The 18,462-nt window shown below is 40.4% G+C and overlaps 1 long non-coding RNA gene across 1 annotated transcript in view; it reads right to left on the bottom strand.

Moving 5' to 3' along the window:
* LOC141548691 (uncharacterized) overlaps window positions 1-17,843 on the bottom strand; it is a 185,630-nt gene extending 167,787 nt beyond the window's left edge. Inside the window, exon 1 of the long non-coding RNA XR_012484034.1 lies at window positions 17,644-17,843. This is a non-coding gene — a long non-coding RNA (uncharacterized LOC141548691). The remainder of the gene's footprint in view (window positions 1-17,643) is intronic.
* Between the last annotated feature and the right edge of the window lie 619 nt (window positions 17,844-18,462).

Below are 18,462 nucleotides of genomic sequence, written 5' to 3' on the forward strand. Positions count from 1 at the left end.
GGATAACACATTTAACCTACATCAGATTGCTTGCTGTCTTGGTGAGGGGGAAGGTAAGAGAGGGAGGGAGAAAATTTGAAACACAAAATTTTACACAAATGAATGTTGAAAACTATCTTTACATGTATTTGAAAAAATAAAATACTCTTGAGAAAGGGGGGGAAAAAAGAAGCAAGGCTACACAAAAGTTGTAGCTAAGGAAACTTTAGCATAGTTTGGGTTCCTAGGGCAGGACGAGAAAACCAAATCCCAAGAACCAATCCCAAGCTCTTGAGGAAAGGGATTGTTGCTTTTTGTATCCCCATTGTATGGCATGCAGCAGACACCTAATAAGAGTTTTTTGTAAATAACTTGTGTGTAAGAAAACTGAATATAGCAGAGGAAGTTGAATCTCTGAGAGTATAGTCATTTTAGTTTTAGATCCAGAAGATCTGGATTTGAATTATGGCTCTGCCAAGTACGGCCTCTCTGACCCTGGACAAGTCATCTGATACAGATCCCACTTTTCGACTCTACAAGATAAAATTATTGGAATGGACAACCTCTAAATTCTCTTCCAGTTCTAACGTTCTATAATACAATGAAAAATTAAATACTATTATGACTCAGGAAGCCCATGGAGGAAAGGCTACCCTAGGGATAAAAGAAAAGCCTGGACGTACCCTGGAGTTGAGACTCATTGGACCTTTTATGAACTTAGTACCTTTTCCCCAAATAGTACTCTTTCCATTAATGAATGATGAACATTTCCTAGAAAGTCATTACCCAATGTTTAGACATTTTGAAAGATGACTTGTTTATTTTGTTTTGTTTTGTTTTAGTCTTTCCAGGACCTACCAAATTTGAGGAGAATGTTTGGTGCTCCCTCTGCTGGCCCTCCTAGACTATCATTTGAAAATAATACTCAAGCCCATGCACCATTTTGCTGTTCCAAAGAGCCCAAGTAGTTAAAGAAAATAGATTTTTGAAAATTGGAGGATACAGTAGGTTTTACAGATCCCAAAGTCTCAGATTAGAGTCTAAAGGCTTCCAAGGAAAGGAAAATAAGAATACTGGATTCTGTCAGGGTCATGGGTTCAAACCTCAACTCTGGGTAAGTCACTTTCCCTTTCTAGACCTCAGTTTCTTCATCTGCAAAATAGGTGCTTGGATTGATGATTTGCCAGAATGCTTCCAACTCTAAGATTCTATAATAATAATTCACCTACCCAAATATGACTTGTCCCCCCAACTCCACACAACTGCATCACACATGTGTGCTCTTGTACAGAAAGGGAATAAAGTGTGGACAAAGTATGGATGGCTCAACATATACCCGTCCCCACTACTAAGAAACCAGTTCAAATTCAATAAACATTTATCTAATATCTAAGATGTCCAAGGCTTTTATTGGAGGGGAAGGGGGCAAAGTGATAAATACAAAAATTAATCAGACTAACCCCTGCCATCAAGGACCTTACAATCTAGTGGAGGATAGAGACAGGTGATAAAGCACATTTCTTCATTTATGATTGAGAAAACTACAACACAGAAAGGTTAAAATGACTTATCCAGGATCATACAACTAGTGAGTATCTGAAGTAGGATTCAAACTGAAGTCTTCCCAACTCTAAGACTCATATTCTATCTGTTGTGCAATTGCATTCTGCTTATTTGGAAAGAAAAGGTTAAAAAAGGAGTCAAGGTAATGCTTTTTTAGCCTTGCATTGTGGATATTAGCCAGGAGATTCAGACCATTCTTTTTCCTAGTCCTTGTATCCATTCCTTGAATATTCTTATAATATACAAAAAAGGTAATCGCTACTATGCCAGTCAGTCACTCCTGAGTCTCCAAATTCTTGAGGCTCTGATCATGTACTTCCATGACCATTTTCATTGGGATGGCCAGAGCAAAGGAGTAAGTCATGGAGCATTCATAATATATTGCCAGAGGTCAATTGCTTGATAAAAAATGCCACATTTTCATTGTTAGGTATGTGTTGGGAAGAGGGGAGGCTTTGAAGGATAGGGAAGGAACAGTCTCATTCTTTTCAGAAGTTTTGGTTGTTGTTGTTGTTGTTGTTGTTTTTAACTGGTTAAGTATTTGACCTTAGTAAATCTCTCCCTACTTTGACAATAGCTTAGTGTACCTTGCTGTTATTTTAAAAGCACAGTCAGAATTGCTGGAAGTAATACATGAGGAAGAATCAAGATTTAAAAGCAGCCCACAGGGAGCCAGGCAGATTAACCTGGAGCTTCATTCCAGCCACACTGGAGGGCCTGGTTAGAGGGGGGCCACCTTTTTACTGTGTTGGTGCAGCTGCTATCAAAATCACTGTTCTTCCTACACTAAAGTGACTTTCAACAGATGTTAGGGCTCAAGGAAGAGGACAAAGAGAGAGTTATCGATCTTGATATGCCCACCTTTCTCCATCTATGATTACCAGGGCCCTTGGAAGTGGACAATGGGACCATTTCATCTTGGAACAACACAGATAGCTGTCTCCCCCAATATCTTTTGCACAGACTTCCATTAGCTAGCCAAGTCTCAGTACCACCCATTTATGAGTTCTAGATTACAAATGAATGAGTGGGGAGGGATTTCTAATGAGAATAACTGTCTGAACATATCAAACATCCTGCCCCCTGTAAATGCTGAATAAACCAATAAGCCAAAGGGTGGTTAGAGAAGAGTACATCTTTGGGCATAATTCACTCAATTAACTATCCTGGACCCTTTTGTCTCCAGAAAGGGAGGGGAGTGGTTAGTCAACATCTAGGGAGTTTTTGGAACCTGTTAGGAATCAGGCATTTTATTGATTAAGTTCAATTAAGAAAATTTTTTTAAACGATTAGGCATCTTCATGTCTGTCCTTTGTCTACTCAATTTTAAAGAGACCGGGGAGTTTCCTGGCACAAATACTTGGTTGGAAGAGACTTCCAACCAAGATGGCTACATGAACTCAAGACAAGCTGTCATACTCCCTGATACCTAATCCAGCCAAATGCTGAAATTCATATTAAACCAAATAGTGATTAAGAAATCCAATGAGAAAGTACAGTAAATAAATTCTTCCACCCCCAAATTACACAAAAATCAATCATGGACAATAGGAAAAGGGGCCACTTCAGCAAATCAAGCAGCAACTCAGTCAGGGATCAGACACTACAAGGCTCTATGTCCTTTTCTTCTGAGGAGAGAACAGAGGGATCTCCTGAGGAAGTCTCAGGATAGTTAGCAATCAGAGTTTTGCCCCAGAGCTCAGTTTGGGATAGCGCACATCCAGGGAGTCTGAAATGCCTAAAAATCTGTCCTGAGATGTCATAGAATATCCTAAAGATCCAATATGCTGAACTTGAAAGACCAGGTTTGGAGGGTGGGGTGAAATAATCACAGGAAGTAGAGGTCTGCACAAGAACCCAAGACTTGATAAGGCAAAGCCAACTATTCCACTTCAAAGTGTGACAGGGGTGGAGTCAAACCTTGGCACAAAGCCCAAATTCAGGAACTAAAGCTAAAAAGCTGAATAAATCAAAGAAATATCAACTGGTATAAAAATTATTGCAAATATAGCTTCATTACATCTGTAAGCAGAAATTTAAAAGAAAAAAATGGATTTTCCTGTAAGGATAACATGCAGCAAAAGATAAAATATCAAATATAAGCTCTGCAGGAACAAAATGGAAAAAACAATAAGTAGCTTAGGAGAGAAAGTGTTTAAACCTTACCCAAGAAATAGACTTCTTTAAAAACAGAAGCCAATTATTCCATAAGACAGCAAGAAATAGTAGAAAAAAATAAAATCATTGGAAAAGATTTTAACACTGATATCAAAAACAACTGGAAACAGGTCAGGGAGAAATAATTTAAGAATCACTGAATTCCTTGAAATGTATAATTTAAAAGGTCTAGAAATATAAATAAATAAATAAATAAATAAATTTATATATATATATATATATATATATATATATATATATTTTTTTTTTTTTGGTTAGGAGAGCTTTTAATATTGTTCAATGACAGAGTGAAGTAGGAGAGAGAGATAATAAATGCCTAAATAATAAGTAAATGCATGAATACAAATATATAAAAGAAAAGAAATTAAAGTTAAAAAAAACACAACAGTAAAACAATGTTTATATTTACATAATGTTTACATAAAGAAAAACAACTTTGGGAGACTTAAGAACTCTGATCAATAAACAATCCATAAATTCTTTAAGATAAATTTTCTGTTGTATTTTCTAAGTTTTGGTTATATTTTCTTTTCAGTCTATGATTTTTCTAGGCTTCAGATACTCCTAGAGCAGAAATTCTCTGTATCAGTCGAGCAGGGTAGAGCCTCAGTGACTTACAGTCTTAAAGGATGACCTGATAAAATTTCATAGCACTGCATAAAAGTTCTATACAACCACTTTACAAGAGTAAAATAGGGAACAAACCTGACTAGGCAGAAGTCCTTTTGAAAATGGTCAAAGGGTTTGAGGAGGCTGGAGACTCACATTTCAGGGGAATAAGGCAGTCAAAAAAAAAAAATCCTAATGGAATGTTAGGTTGCTAGATTTCTTTGAGGACAACATATTGATTCTGCCCCGGAACCCAACAGAGGTGTTATGATCCTCAGTTGATAGTGCTTGAGTATTATGCCTGTTAGCAATCAGGTAAAAACAAGTAAATATTGTGCTGATTTGGGGCAGCTTCATGATTCAAGACAAGAAGTAAAGGCTATCATTCTGACTTCTATCATACTTATATGACCTCAAGCCAGTTCCTTAGCCACTGAGTCCCTTCATTTCCCCATGTGCAAAATGAGACTCATGGTACCTATTCCTCGATATCTCCCTAGGGCATGGTGAGAATAGAACAGATACAAAAGCACCATATAAGTATATAAGTATTTGTGGGCAGGTGGTCTAGTCACCAGTCATGGAATGCCTAGAAAAAAATCCCTTTGGATCATCTCACTGTTGCTGAAAGTGAGAACATGGTCTTGGGGAACAAATGTTGCCTTTGTCAGGGGCTCACTGAAAGGGGCCTGTCATTCCCCAAGCTGGCAGCTGGGACTAAGTGCTTGGGATCTTTGGAGCAGCTGTTGAGAACTTTGAGAACTAAACACCAGGCAGAAGGTAGGACAGGGTTCAGAACTGGGCAAGAAGCCAAGTTTAAGCAGGGCCCCCGATACAATAAGAGCAGAAAGGTTACAAAACAAATCTTTCCAATCGGTAAAAATCAACATACTCTGACTAGAGAAAGCATGGGCCAGGATGCTTAAAATGAAATCAGAATTCTCCCTTTTCTTCTATCTGTTCATTCCAGGATAACTTTAGAAAGAGTTGACTCATTTGTATAACTAAAATCAGTCAATATAAGTTGAACTTGTTCTTTAGTCTTTAATTTTGATTTGCGGTATAGTCTATTATCTTGAAACAAAATGGCAACCAATAAAAGTTTTCATGTGGGCAAATTTGGTATAATTTCTTAGGGATTTCAGTGAATTTTGACATGTGCTTAGAGATTATAGAATTAAATAGTTTCACAGAGAAAGATTCCATCTACTATCTTAAAACCAAATAGGTACATAGATTTGAGGAGGTGTTGAATTTCATATACCAGTTCATATGTAATAATGTAGGCTGCAGTTCACAAGACCACTTGTCTTAAGAAAACAAAGTTGATAAGAATTTGACAATGAGGCTACATACATCCAGATTCTTTAGGAGATCAGGAAAAAGGACATATACTACAATGTTGCATATGTGAAATTATGGTCCTGCTTCTGTGCTCTCCCTAAAGCCACACTAAACCTGAACTATTAATACAGTGACAAGTGATTAGGGTGTGGTAGAAGAACAATCTTTTATTGGAAAAACAATCCTTTGTTGGATCCAAATTGGAATCTACATGTAAACCCAAAAGCTAGGACAGGTCAGCTCTCTTATTTCCTCAGCATGCTGAAAAGGAGTAGAAATTTAGACTGAGGAGAGCATTACCAGATCAAATGCCCAGATGGAGTGCATAGAAGTTGACCATTTGCTTGACACAACTTGTATCCCGAGGCTTCATATTTCATGATGAGCTATTTGTTTTCCTACCACACACACAGACATTAATACCCTGGAGTGAGCCCAAGTTGAGTCCTCTGTGTCCTCTCCTAACAACCGCCTATAAAGTTGTGGATTTGGACATAAATGTATTCTCCTCTCAGACCCACCATTTCTACCCTGTGTAACTTTGGCTAAGTCCTTTCCTCTCCTTGGGCCTCCAGGGAGTTCCCCAGCTGTACACTGAGAGACTTGAACCAGATGATCACGAAGGTCCTTCCTGGCTATGACATGGATGAGCTTCTAGAATTATCTGTCTTGTGTGAACTTTTTACCTCTTCTATGAGTGTTCTCCACCTGGCACTTAGTGCATGAGAAACAAGCAAGGTCTAGGCCTACGGAACTCCCCTCAGGAATGGAGTCATTGTGGTGCCACGTACACAAAGTTCCCTGAGAAACATATCCTCAATGATTTTTTTAAATGCCTTATTACAGTGGAAACTTAAGTAACTTGCGACAGAGTATCTGACCTGGGAGGTAACTTAGAGACCAGCCAGTTTTAAAGAGGAGGACATTGAGGTCCACACCAAGGAAGGGCCTTATCCAAAAGCATGTAACAAGTCAATCATCAAGCCCCACTCAGACCTTGACCTCCCAATTCTAAACCCAAGGTTCCAAACAAGTTATTCAAAAGTCACCAGCAAAAATCAAAGCAGCATGTATCTGAAAGGACAAAATGGCAAAAAGTTCTGCTAACTCTGGCTTCTAGCTAACATTCAATATGGAAAGACAAAAGGCGTCTTCCTCTTCTTCAGAAACACTCAGTCTTCCCTCTCTTCCCTCCTCCCCCCCTTTTTTAATGGTACAGAACATATCTGTGAAACAAATGTTGAGCACCATGGAAATAAATAACTGAATCCAATGACTTTATGATACAACAAAGCCTCTTCTTCCTGTTGAATAATGGCTACCTGCCCACTGCTTTCCCCAGAGTGGAGAGCTGGAGCCAGCCAAAAGAAATTCAAGCGTGGAAGCCGCAGATGCTCAAAAGAGACAAACCCCAAACTTCTGAAAGGCTTAAGAGAGAAACTGAACAGCCCCACTGTTGTTAACTGGCAACAATATGTGGAGGTAGGCCCCGCTCAGTGGAAATCCCACCCTGTACAAATCTGCACTGAGAAAATGACTAAATCGGAGGGCTCTGTAACTCCCATGAGAGAAGAATGTATGGAACTAAAGACATTAACAGCTGGAGGAGACCTCAAAGGACATCTGGTCCAATTCATTCATTTTTCTAAGGAAGAAACTGAGGCCCATTGAGGGCAAGGAATTTGACAAAAGTCACAAAATCTACTTCCTGATAGAGCCCAAACTCAAACCTAGGTCTCCGGCTCAGTCCTGTGCTCATGCTACTGCTACACCATTGTTACTTTATGAAGCAATTTGCTATAAGGCTCTTTAAAATAGTGAGTTCCATGCTTAAAGGGTATCAAACTGTGCATTCCCTTCTGTCCAGCAGTGTCTCTACTGGTTCTGTATCCCAAAGAGATCATAAAGGAGGGAAAAGGAGCCATGTGTGCAAAAATATTTGTAGCAACTCTTTTTGTAGTGGTAAAGAATTAGAAAGTGAGTAGATACTCATTAGTTGGGGAATGGTTGAACAAGTTGTGGTACATGAAGGTAATGGAATATTATTGTTCTTTAAATAATGATGAAAAAGCTGATTTTAGAAAGGCTTGGAAAAGATTTACACAAACTGGTGCTGAGTAAAACAAGCAAAACCAAATAATACATTCTACATAGTAAAAGCAAAAGTGTGTGATGATCAACTAGGAAAGACTTGCTTCTCAGTGATTCAGTGATCCAAGGCAATCTCATTAAACTTTGGATAGAAAGCATTTTCTGCATCCAGAAAAAAAAGAACTATGGAGATTGAATGTAAATCAATATATGCTATATTCACTTCTTTTTGATTTTTTTTTTCCTCTCCCATGGTTTTTCCCTTTTTTTCTGATTTTTCTCTCCCAACATGATTCATATAGCAATGTGTATTTAAATTAATTTTTAAAAGGAGCTTAAAAAAATAAAATAAAATAGTGAGTTCCCCAAGGAGTTGGAATAGGTCATGTTATTTGTAAACTGGTGATTCACCCACAATTTTTATGGATTGTAGAGTGGGAAAAAAAATTGGATCTGGAATCAGAAGACCTAGCTTCAAATCCTGCTTTGGCTACTGGCCTTTGTTGTGCCTGGTTAAATCCCATTTCTCTAGGTTTGTGTCTTCCAATAAAATCAGGGAATTCTGCTAGATGATTTCTAAGGCCCCTTTAGTTCTCAATTCTAGTATTTTCCAATTATTGAACAATCTACAAATGCCTCTGTCTGTATCCTTCTAAAAATATGGCACCAAAAATAGAATACAATATTCCAGATGTGTTCTGATCAGGGTGGAGTACAATGGGAATATCACTTCCTTAGTACTGTGAGCTGTACCTCTCTCTTAATGGATTTTAAGATTACATTGGTATTTTTTTTAAACTTCCATACCACACTGTTCATACTGAAAGTCTTCCTCAGGTCCCAATTCTACCCACCCTCTCAGTCTATTCTACCCAACTGAAAAGACCAAGGTCAAGAAATATGAGCATTCACATTTACTCTCATCCTCACCTCAAAATACCTCTGACTCTAGACTCTCTGTCTTTCTCATTATCCTCTCCTGATCAAGAGGAAAAAGTGTCCTGTAATCCTCTCTAAATCTAACTGTTCTTCCTATATCATTCCCATGTTTTTCCAACTATGTCCTGACTCTGGAAGAGCCCTTCTCATTAGCTGCTAATTAATGTCTATGCTGACGGTTATATACCCCTAATATTCCAAACACAGTAAATAGATTAAGGATAATCTCTACCCTAAAATGTTGTTTATTGGTTTAAGAACCCCATACAGACATGTATGTGTCAAATGTCTTTTTTGGTGGTGTTTTCACATTTAATTTGTGAGAATTGGGAGTAGGAAAGCATGGAAGGGGCATGGAAAAAAGATAATGGCATTTATTCTACTGAGAGTGGCTGCCATATAATTCCAATAGACTTGTAATGGAAAGTGCCATCCGTAGAAAGAGAATTGTAGAAACTGAATGTGGATCAAAGCATGGTATTTTCACCTTTTTGTTGCTGTTGTTTTTTGTTTGGCTTTTTTCTTTCTTATGGTTTTTTTCCCCTTTTGATCAAATTTCTCTTATATAGCATGATGAATATGGAAATATGTTGAGAAGAATGGCACATATTTAACCTATAACAGATTGCTTGATATCTTGGAGAGAAGGAGAGGGAAGAAAAAAAAATTGGAACACAAGGTTTTGCAAAGGTGAATGTTGAAGACTATCTTTGCAAATATTTGGAAAAATAAAATATTATGTGAGAGAGAGAAAGAGAGAGAGAGAGAGAGAGAGAGAGAGAGAGAGAGAGAGAGAGAGAGAGAGAGAGAGAGAGAGAAAGGCTGCTCTAGTGCAGATAGATATAGTGCAGAGATATAGTACAGATAGAGTAGATACATGGATTCAAAACCTACCTCTACCACTTACAACCTATGTGGCTGTGACAAATAATTTCTTATCTCTCAGCTTCAGTACTCTCACCTGTAAAATTAAAGGGTTCCACTAGATCAAAGCTTCTTAAACTGGGAGGTTATAACCCCTTATGGAATCATGTAACTAAATGTCTAGGTCGCAAAATTAGGATTTATTATCAGTAAATGTTTGATTTGTATACCTACTTTATGTCACATATATATATATATATATATATATATATATATATATATATATATATATATATATATATATATATATATATATATATATATGTGTGTGTGTATATATCCACCCAGTTGTGTAAAAATTTCTCAGGCAAAAAGATACTGTGAATGGAAAAAGTTTCAGAAACCCTGCATCAAACAGGCATCAAACCCAAACATGGAAGGCATTGTTCTGTACCTGAGGATGCCTATAGGATGAGTGGTGATTTAGTTATGAAACTTAATGTTATTTATGTTTTTTTCTTTATTTTTTCAAATATTTCCCACTCTCGGGAGCATAGCCAGTGCCACGTGGCTTGTGTTTGACACCTGCATTAGATGATCCCTGTGGACCTTTCTGGCCTTGGACCCAGTGGAAATGTCAGTTGTGATGAGGCTTGGCTCCCAGGTGGGTCTCAGAACTCATCTTTACTTGAGGACAGGCATGACCAGTTACCCTGACATCTTTTCTTTTTGTCTTTCTTCTCTTTAATCTTGACACTGCATTTGAAACTGCTAACCACCTCTTCTTGAGACTCAGTTCTCCTCTGGCTCTACTGGCTTTTTCCCTGATTTTTTCTGCCTCTCAGATCTTAATTGTGCATGCACATCACCAAGGTTCTGTTCACGGCCATCCACCATTCGTTCTCTCTCACCATTCTTATACTCCTAGAGTTCATCCATTCCTATGACTTCATCTACGACCTCTCTAAATATTCCAAATTTTCAAGCTAAATCTTGAATTTTGCTCTCAGCCTTGGTACCAGATCTCCAGCTGCCACCTGGACATTTCCCCTCAAAGTCAGTATGCCTAGGGCCAGAATCATCACCCACCGACCCACAAACCCAGTTCCAACTGTCTGCTTTTCCTTCCTGTCAGTGGCACACCATTGTTCTCATCACCCAGACTCAAACCTTTGGAATTATCTCACACTCCTCCCTCTCCTCTCATCCCTCAGTCACCAAGTTCTGTTGATTTGTTCTTTGAAGCATTTCTCCTCTCTTCCCCTTCATCTCCAATGAGGCCCACTCTCATCACTGCACACTTGGATTATTGCAACAGCCTCCTAGCTAGCCCTTCTGCCTCCAGACTCTCCCTCCCCCTCTAATCTATCTTGCACCCCACTGCCAGACCAATCTGCCTTAAAACACCACTTTGATCCTGACACCTGCTCAGAAACCTCCTACCATCTCCTGCAGCTAGGCTCCTCTGCTTTCTACAAGCCCACTAGTGTGCCACTCAATTCACCCTCTTTCTTATGGAATCCTGGTGCCTCTTTGAGAAACACAGCTCTGAGGTCAACAGGACCCTACTCATACATCACATATGGACTCAGTACATTTAGGAAGAGAAAGGATGACCATTTCTCTGCTTTCATGATATTGAGGGAGGGAGAGAGATATGGCTTGCACTAAATAATCTCTGAGTCTCCAGCTTTGAAATGATGACTCTTGCATACCTTAGCCAAACTTATTTTCCAGTTCTCCCCAGTTTCCATCCACCACACTACTACCATTGGTCCCCTCGATTTTCCAGTAGCCTCTTTATGTTCACCCCTACCTCCATGTCTTGGCTTGCATTGGTCCCTTCCCTAGAATGCTCACCACTTCTCCAAATATTACCCATTCTATTCTTTAAGGCAGGGACACTCCCATATCCTCCAGGGGCTGTTCTTTAAGATTGTTATATAATAGGGGCAGCTAGGTGGCACAGAGCACCAGCTCTGAATTCAGGAGGACCCGAGTTCAAATTTTGTCTCAGACACTTAATGCTTCCTAGCTGTGTGACCCTGGGCAAGTCACTTAACCCCAGCCTCAGGGGGGGAAAAAAAAAGATTGTTATATAATAGAATATTTGGGAATATTCTCATGTTATGGGTAGAAGAATAGTAGTAACATCACAAAACCACAGGCTTGGAAAGGGTCCTAACTATCATACAGTGCAACATCTTCCTTTGCATTTGGAGAAACTGAGATTCAGGAAAAGGGAAATGACTTTCCTCATGTTCTACAGAAAAACCAGGACTTGAACCAAGGTCTCTTGACTCCCAGATCACAGATCTTTCCATTATTCCCTCTCTTTCTCTCTCCCCAACTTTCTCTTTCTCTGTCTCTCTTTGTTTCTCTTTCCCTCTCTCTGTCTTTGTCTCTGTCTGTCTCTCGGTGTTTCTTTCTCTCTCTCTTTCCTCCTCTGTTTATCTCTCTGTGTTTCTCTTTCTCCCTTCTCTCAGTCTCTCCTTTATTTCCCCTGAGCTTCCCCCTTCCCTTTATTTTCCTTTTTCGGAGAAGGTTGGACTTCAGTTAAGGTCAGTTTGGGCAAGGTAGAAGAAGAGCCGAGATAATCTTCTGAATGGAAGGGGCCAAGGGAACAGATGGAGGCTGTGAAAACGAAAATATCATGGACCCAGCTGCAGAGAGAAGTTGTGCTCTTTATTTCCCCCCAAATCTCAAGCTAGAATCATCATAAATGTAAAAGCAGGAAAGGACCTAAAAGATTTCTACAAACTCATTAATGTTCCCTTCCATTGTCTCCATGTAGAGTCCTGATTCCTGATTTAGAAACAGTTTCAAAGGCAACTGCACCGGTATAAACAGACTTACTGATTCAATTTAGGCTAAAGTCATACTAAGGAAACACTTTGATTTTTATTTATTTCCCCATCTCCAAAATGGGATAAGGTTACCTGTCACACCTACCTCATAGGATAAAATGATTTCATAGCTCTGCACTTACTTTGAAGAAGGCAAGAATGCTGAACTTTTCACCAACCACAAACTAAGAAGAAGAAGAAGAATTAACAAACAGAGTCAGGGTTTCTCGAACTCAGAGACCATGGAACTGTTGTGCTTTTTTTTTTTTTTTTTTTTTTTTTTGCTATGGAATCTCAGCCCTGGCACGATTTGGGGGCAGTGCCTGTGAGGATGGAAAAGTACATAAATGGCTGGGTGTCTGTCCTTTCAGGTTGTCCCTGGAGATACCGGGTCGAATCCTGAGCTGAGGACCTGAGGGTGGCTGGATTGAGGGAGCTAATGCCTGCCCAAGTTGGGTGACTTTTTTTTTAATGGTCAGCTAGTCGTCAAGAATATTGATTTCATTTCTTTTACTACCTGTGTCATAAACTGGACTCTGTGTGTGCCTTTGAGGCAGGGGGTGGGGTGGAGTGGTTAGCTGGTGGATGATTTTGAAAACATATATGCACAGCTGCAATCACAATGTGGTTAAAACGCCACTAGCTGCATTTCTCAAGTGGTTTGCAAGTACGGGACGTTCAAACAACATACGAACTAAAGTAACAAAATATGTTGTGGGATTGGAATCCAGCAGCCCTGCAAACGTGGCAAAGTATGTTCCTCATAATCACTGGAAACAATAGATTCTCACAATGCAAAAACCCCCCAATGTGATGACAATGCCAGGTCCCCCCTGAATTGAAGGCTCCCCACATTTGAAACCGGCCCCTTATGCTACCCCCCCCCAAGCAGCTACTCCTTAGACTTCAACCTTGGGAACTTCACCCCCTTACTCCCAGAGGAGTAGCCCTTTTCCATTGTGGGTCACTCAAATCACTATACTTCTATTTTATTTAGAGAGCATTTTGCTACAGTATAAGGCAGGTAGAGGAAAAGCAATATAGAAGCATTCAAATTCCAGATAGCCAATATAGTTATAGAGATCATACTTGTATGATTTAGAGAGAAAGAGGGACCTTAAGAGATCATCTAGTCCAGAGCTTCCCCACTTGGGGTATTTGTACCCCTAGGAGCAATGAGAAAGCTGTCAAGGTGGAATGCTGACTATTTGGTCAATAATTATATTATCCTATTGAAATATTCCAGAAATTCCAGATTGATTTTCCAATCAATGAAGTTACACAATTTCTGGTGTCCCCTTGGAGAAGAAAAATTAAGTAATGGGAAACTAGAATTTCTTTCTTTTCATTTTGAATAAAGGACATGGGAAAGTTTAGAGAAAGGCCATGAAGTATGGGGATCTAAAAAAAAAAGTTGGTAAGCCAATCTAGTCCCCACATAAATCTGGCTTCTCTTTTCAATCCATGCTGATTTCACCCCCAAAGATGAGCCAGGCTCCCTCAGCCCCTTGGTCTTTAAGGAAAACAAATTCCTTTCTGGTTGGATTCCAGCTACACCCCAAAGTTCATTTCCAAACTCCGCTGATTGTTTTCATCCTTCCCAGTTCCCATGCCCCCACCAATTTTCTTGAGTTCGCCTCTTTCTCGGGACTCCTCAGCCAAAGTCTTCCCAAACTCTGCTTCCTCCTCCTCTTGATTGAGTTAATCCTCCCTTCCCCCCATCCCTCCCTCCCTCCCTCCCCTGCCCAGTTTCTTTTTACTTTCTCCAGCCCCTGCCTTGGGTAATTTTAATTCCTCTTTAGAGTCTTCTTTCCTCTTCCTGGCTCGGTTCTAGTCCCATCCTTCCCTCCACACCTCCCCCCACACCTATCCCAGACCCCGTCCTTCTGGGTTACTATTGTTCTATTTCCTCTCCCACCCATTACTGGGGTGATCCTCCTTCCACCAATGGGAGCTAACAGTTACACAGCAGCTGCATTTATAGAAAGAAGATTGATTCTGTCTATGGTCAAAAAAGGAGTATAAGTAACCCACATGTATATATGTGTTGGGGGGAGTGTTGGTCACCACACCCTAACCCCTTAATAAGGGGTTATTGAAGCAAGGTGTATAAATCAAAACTATTTTAGGATCTGAATACTGAAGAGCTGTTTTCAGCCAGGTAGCTAGCTATAGGTGGGGACAGGTTAATCACTCATCATCAAAATAGGCCTATTTAAGACAATTTTACAAGGCTCTCCTATATTCCTATTGCTTATGTGTGAATCTGGCCCAATAGGTCATTTTCTCATTCCTCATGTTCAGGAAAGCAGCCCCTGACATCGAAATGGAGTCTTTCTTAGTGGCAACCCAAGAAAAGTCGGAAGATTCGTAAAAACAAGAAACATGTCAACAATTGTTTCAGCCTTGTGTCAATCTTGCCTTTTTTTTTTTTGAAAGCTTGGGAGTTGAAGGGGAAAGGAGAAAATAGGGGAAAAAAATCTGTTTAGTGAGAAGGGAAATTTCGGTCAAGGTGATTTACAATTTCACTCATTAAGCAACTACTCTATGCCAATCTTGGTGCTAAGTGCTGGGAATAAAAAGCCGAAAATGAAAAAATCCCTTTCCTAGAGAAACATATGGGGAAAACAATATTGTATAAAGATAAGTAACATAAAATATTAGACAGACAAAATAATATTGACTGGGAGGAACAACTGGAAGGATTCTGGTAGAAGGTGATTAATGAAATAAACTTGGAAAGAAACTAGAGGTGCTAAGAGGAAAGAGGTAGGAGATAGGGAATTCAAGGCATGGAGATAAGAGGCAGAATTGCTCTTTTCCTGCCATTTCTCCTTTTCCCCCCTCCTCACCCTCAGCACCCATCCCACACAAACAGAAAACTAGCAGATCCAAGACCTCAAGGTGAACAAAATCCAGCTTGGTAGAAGCAGTGCTTCAACAGAGCAAGAAAAAAGAACTGAGATGGTTTCTGGGTTTTATTTCAATCAAAGAGCCATGGCACCGGGCAAAATAAAGCCAGTCTTGAGTTTGTCTTTGATTCATACTCCAACACCCCATCCCAAATCTTTATCCTTTATCCTCCTGTTCTCTAGAAAATCAACTGGGCAAGCATAGGATGAAGAGAGCTGTGATAGGCAACAGCGTCAATAGGAAAAATCTGGCGTTGACACTGTAGAAAAGAAGCCAATTAGACCTTTGCATCATATGAGGTGGCTAGGAGGAGGCCACAGTACTAGTGTATTCTGCTGGGCTCTGAGCCTAAAGCTAGTACCAGGCTCATGTTCTGGGCAACACACAGCATGAAACACATTAAAAAACTGGAGAGCGGGGGCAGCTAGGTGGCCCAGTGGATAGAGCACCAGCCTTGAATTCAGGAGGAACCGAGTTCAAATTTTTGTCTCAGACACTTAACACTTCCTAGCTGTGTGACCCTGGGCAAGTCACTTAACCCCAGCCTCAGGAAAAACAAAAAAAAAACTGGAGAGCACCCAGAAGAAGATGACCAGGATGGGGAAAGAACTAAAAAACTAGGCCATGTGAGAAGCAATTGAAGAAGATGAGGATATTTAGCCTGGAGAAGAGAAGACATGGAGGCAAGATTGTATTTGAAGGATTGTCATGGAAAAATGGGATTCTGTTTTGATTGGCTCCACAAAGTTAGAGAGGTATAAAAGGGGAAAGATTTAGATTTCGGATCAGGAAAAAATTTCTAATATTTAGAGCTATCTCAAAGTGGATTGGGCAGCATCAGGAGGTAACAACCCTCACAAGAGGTCTTCAAGAAAAGCCTGGGTGCCCATTGCATGGATTCATTGTAGAAGAGATACCTGTGCAGGAAGAAGAAGGACTAGATGATTGCTGTTGAGATTCTTGCCAGCTCTGAGATATGTGATGGTGTCTAGATGGTGAGGACATGATGAGACAGCAATTCATATGAAAAAGATCTGAAGGTCTTCATAGACTGTAATCTCAATGAGTCAACAGAGTAATATGGAAGCTAATGGGTCTTAGAATCCATTAATTCTAATTGGATTCTAGATTCAGTTCCACCATTAGCTTGAACTTGAGGCATCAATGACAAGAGGAATTTTGAAGGTGAAAATCTTCCTGGGCCCCTTAGATCCCACTGCATAGGTTTGGAATCTCTCGCCTTGGTGTAAAGTTGACCCCTGTGAAAGGTTTCAACTTAGCAAAAAGGTAGCTATGTGCCTGGGGACTCTCCTGAGAGAGAGAGAGGAGAGAGAGAGAGAGAGAGAGAGAGAGAGAGAGAGAGAGAGAGAGAGAGAGACGAGACAGTAGCCCATATCCCCCTCCCCAACTCACTCCCATTTCCCAGAACTACCTCATTTTCAATGTCTTAAGCCTCTTTTTTCCTCCTAAGCCCCCACCAGACTGTGTACAGTGGCACTGGGTATGGAATTTGGGGCTGGCCTTCCTGTAATCACTGAGTCGCTTTAGGATGAATGCTGTACATTAAGAGGCAAAGTGTGTGCTTTCATTGGCCAAAAGTACATCCGCACTTTTGCCAGATGATAACTTGGCCTAATGAAATGAAGAGGACCAGTTGCTTCCATTTGTCATCTCCTTCCTGGCAGCCGGGAGCTGTTAGTGGATGCCCTGCCCGTTCTGGCTTTGCTGGCGGCAGCGGCGCACAATGCAAAGTGTGTAAAGGGGCAAGAGTAAACAAGAAGGCACTGCTGTTGTTGGACCTTCAAAATTATTTACAGAGCTCAAGCTTTACCGTCAAAAAGGCCCTTTTTCCTTCAGTGGGTAAAAGCCAGGATACTCTTTATGTATACAAACATCTGCTACAGTCATGAAAGGAAATGTTAAAGTTTCAATAAGCGCACTCGTGGCCGTATCCTTGCAGTTCTCAGTTCCAGCAGACCATCTCACTGGAAAATCTAATGGAAGAAGCGAGTTACTGTCTAGCCAGCATTCCCCCCAAATAGAAATTCAGATTGGGGGCCTCCCAGAGGCCCCTCCAAGCCACTTGCTCACCCCAGGAATATGTACAATCAAAGCACAAACTAGTAACAAACTAAGGGACATCATCTAGCCAGAATAGAAATACAGCTAGATGTTTCTATATCCAAAGTTTCCAGTTTTAAGCTAAACTCACTCTAAGGCTCCTAAGTTCAGCTTCCCCCCTAGGTAAAATGGATATAAGAAGATGTAAGCTGCCCACCTCCCAGAGTGGTGTTAAGAGAACGCAGCAGACACTTACTTTCATACTTCAGTGGCCTCCGAAGCTCATCAGCGTGGATACCTCTTGTTCTTTTATTTTTTTGTCCAGGCTTCCTTATACTGGGCCTTTTTGGTTCATGATTTCCCCTAAACCTTCAGAGATCTGGGAAGCTGGAAGCCTTCCACTGGTTACATGACTATTTGGTTGATACCAGTACAACACTTGGGCATGTCCATCTGTTATGTCTCCCTCTCACTACATGAATGGTCTTCCTTAGCTAGTGGCTAATAGCCAGAGGTTACCCCAGCCCCAGAACCCCCCACCACACACACATACACACACACACACCCCCTCAAATACATTATCCCAGTAGCTCTAGCTTCCTAAAATCTAAATCAACCCCAATTTTGGCCCAAATCTTTTTCCTCATAAAAGATCAATTTAAATGTGTCAATGTACAGAATGTGTAGAGGTAGAAAAAACCCCAAGTATGCAGAGCCACGTCCAAATAACAAAAGCCAGGCTGTTCAGCAAATCAACCAATGTGCCAGAAATGATGTCCAAAATCCAGAGTTACAGGGATCTGAAAGCACTAACTAAACATTTTCGGTAAATTCTAACTTCTCTCTCTTAATCCTTCCCCCCAAACACACACACACACACACACACACACACACACACACACACCTTTTTTCCTGGGGGGGGTGGGGTGGAAGGGGAGTTGCCTGGTTTTCTTTGCATTATAAAATATGTGTGTGACTGGAGATTGGGTAGGAAAATAAAAGATAATAACTCATCAGTTAAGAGATAAAGGATGATTCGCTCCATCCAGTACCTTGCCGGGCAGTTCTAATTCAT

The sequence above is a fragment of the Sminthopsis crassicaudata genome, chromosome X, assembly GCF_048593235.1.
Source record: "Sminthopsis crassicaudata isolate SCR6 chromosome X, ASM4859323v1, whole genome shotgun sequence".
NCBI lineage: Eukaryota > Metazoa > Chordata > Mammalia > Dasyuromorphia > Dasyuridae > Sminthopsis > Sminthopsis crassicaudata.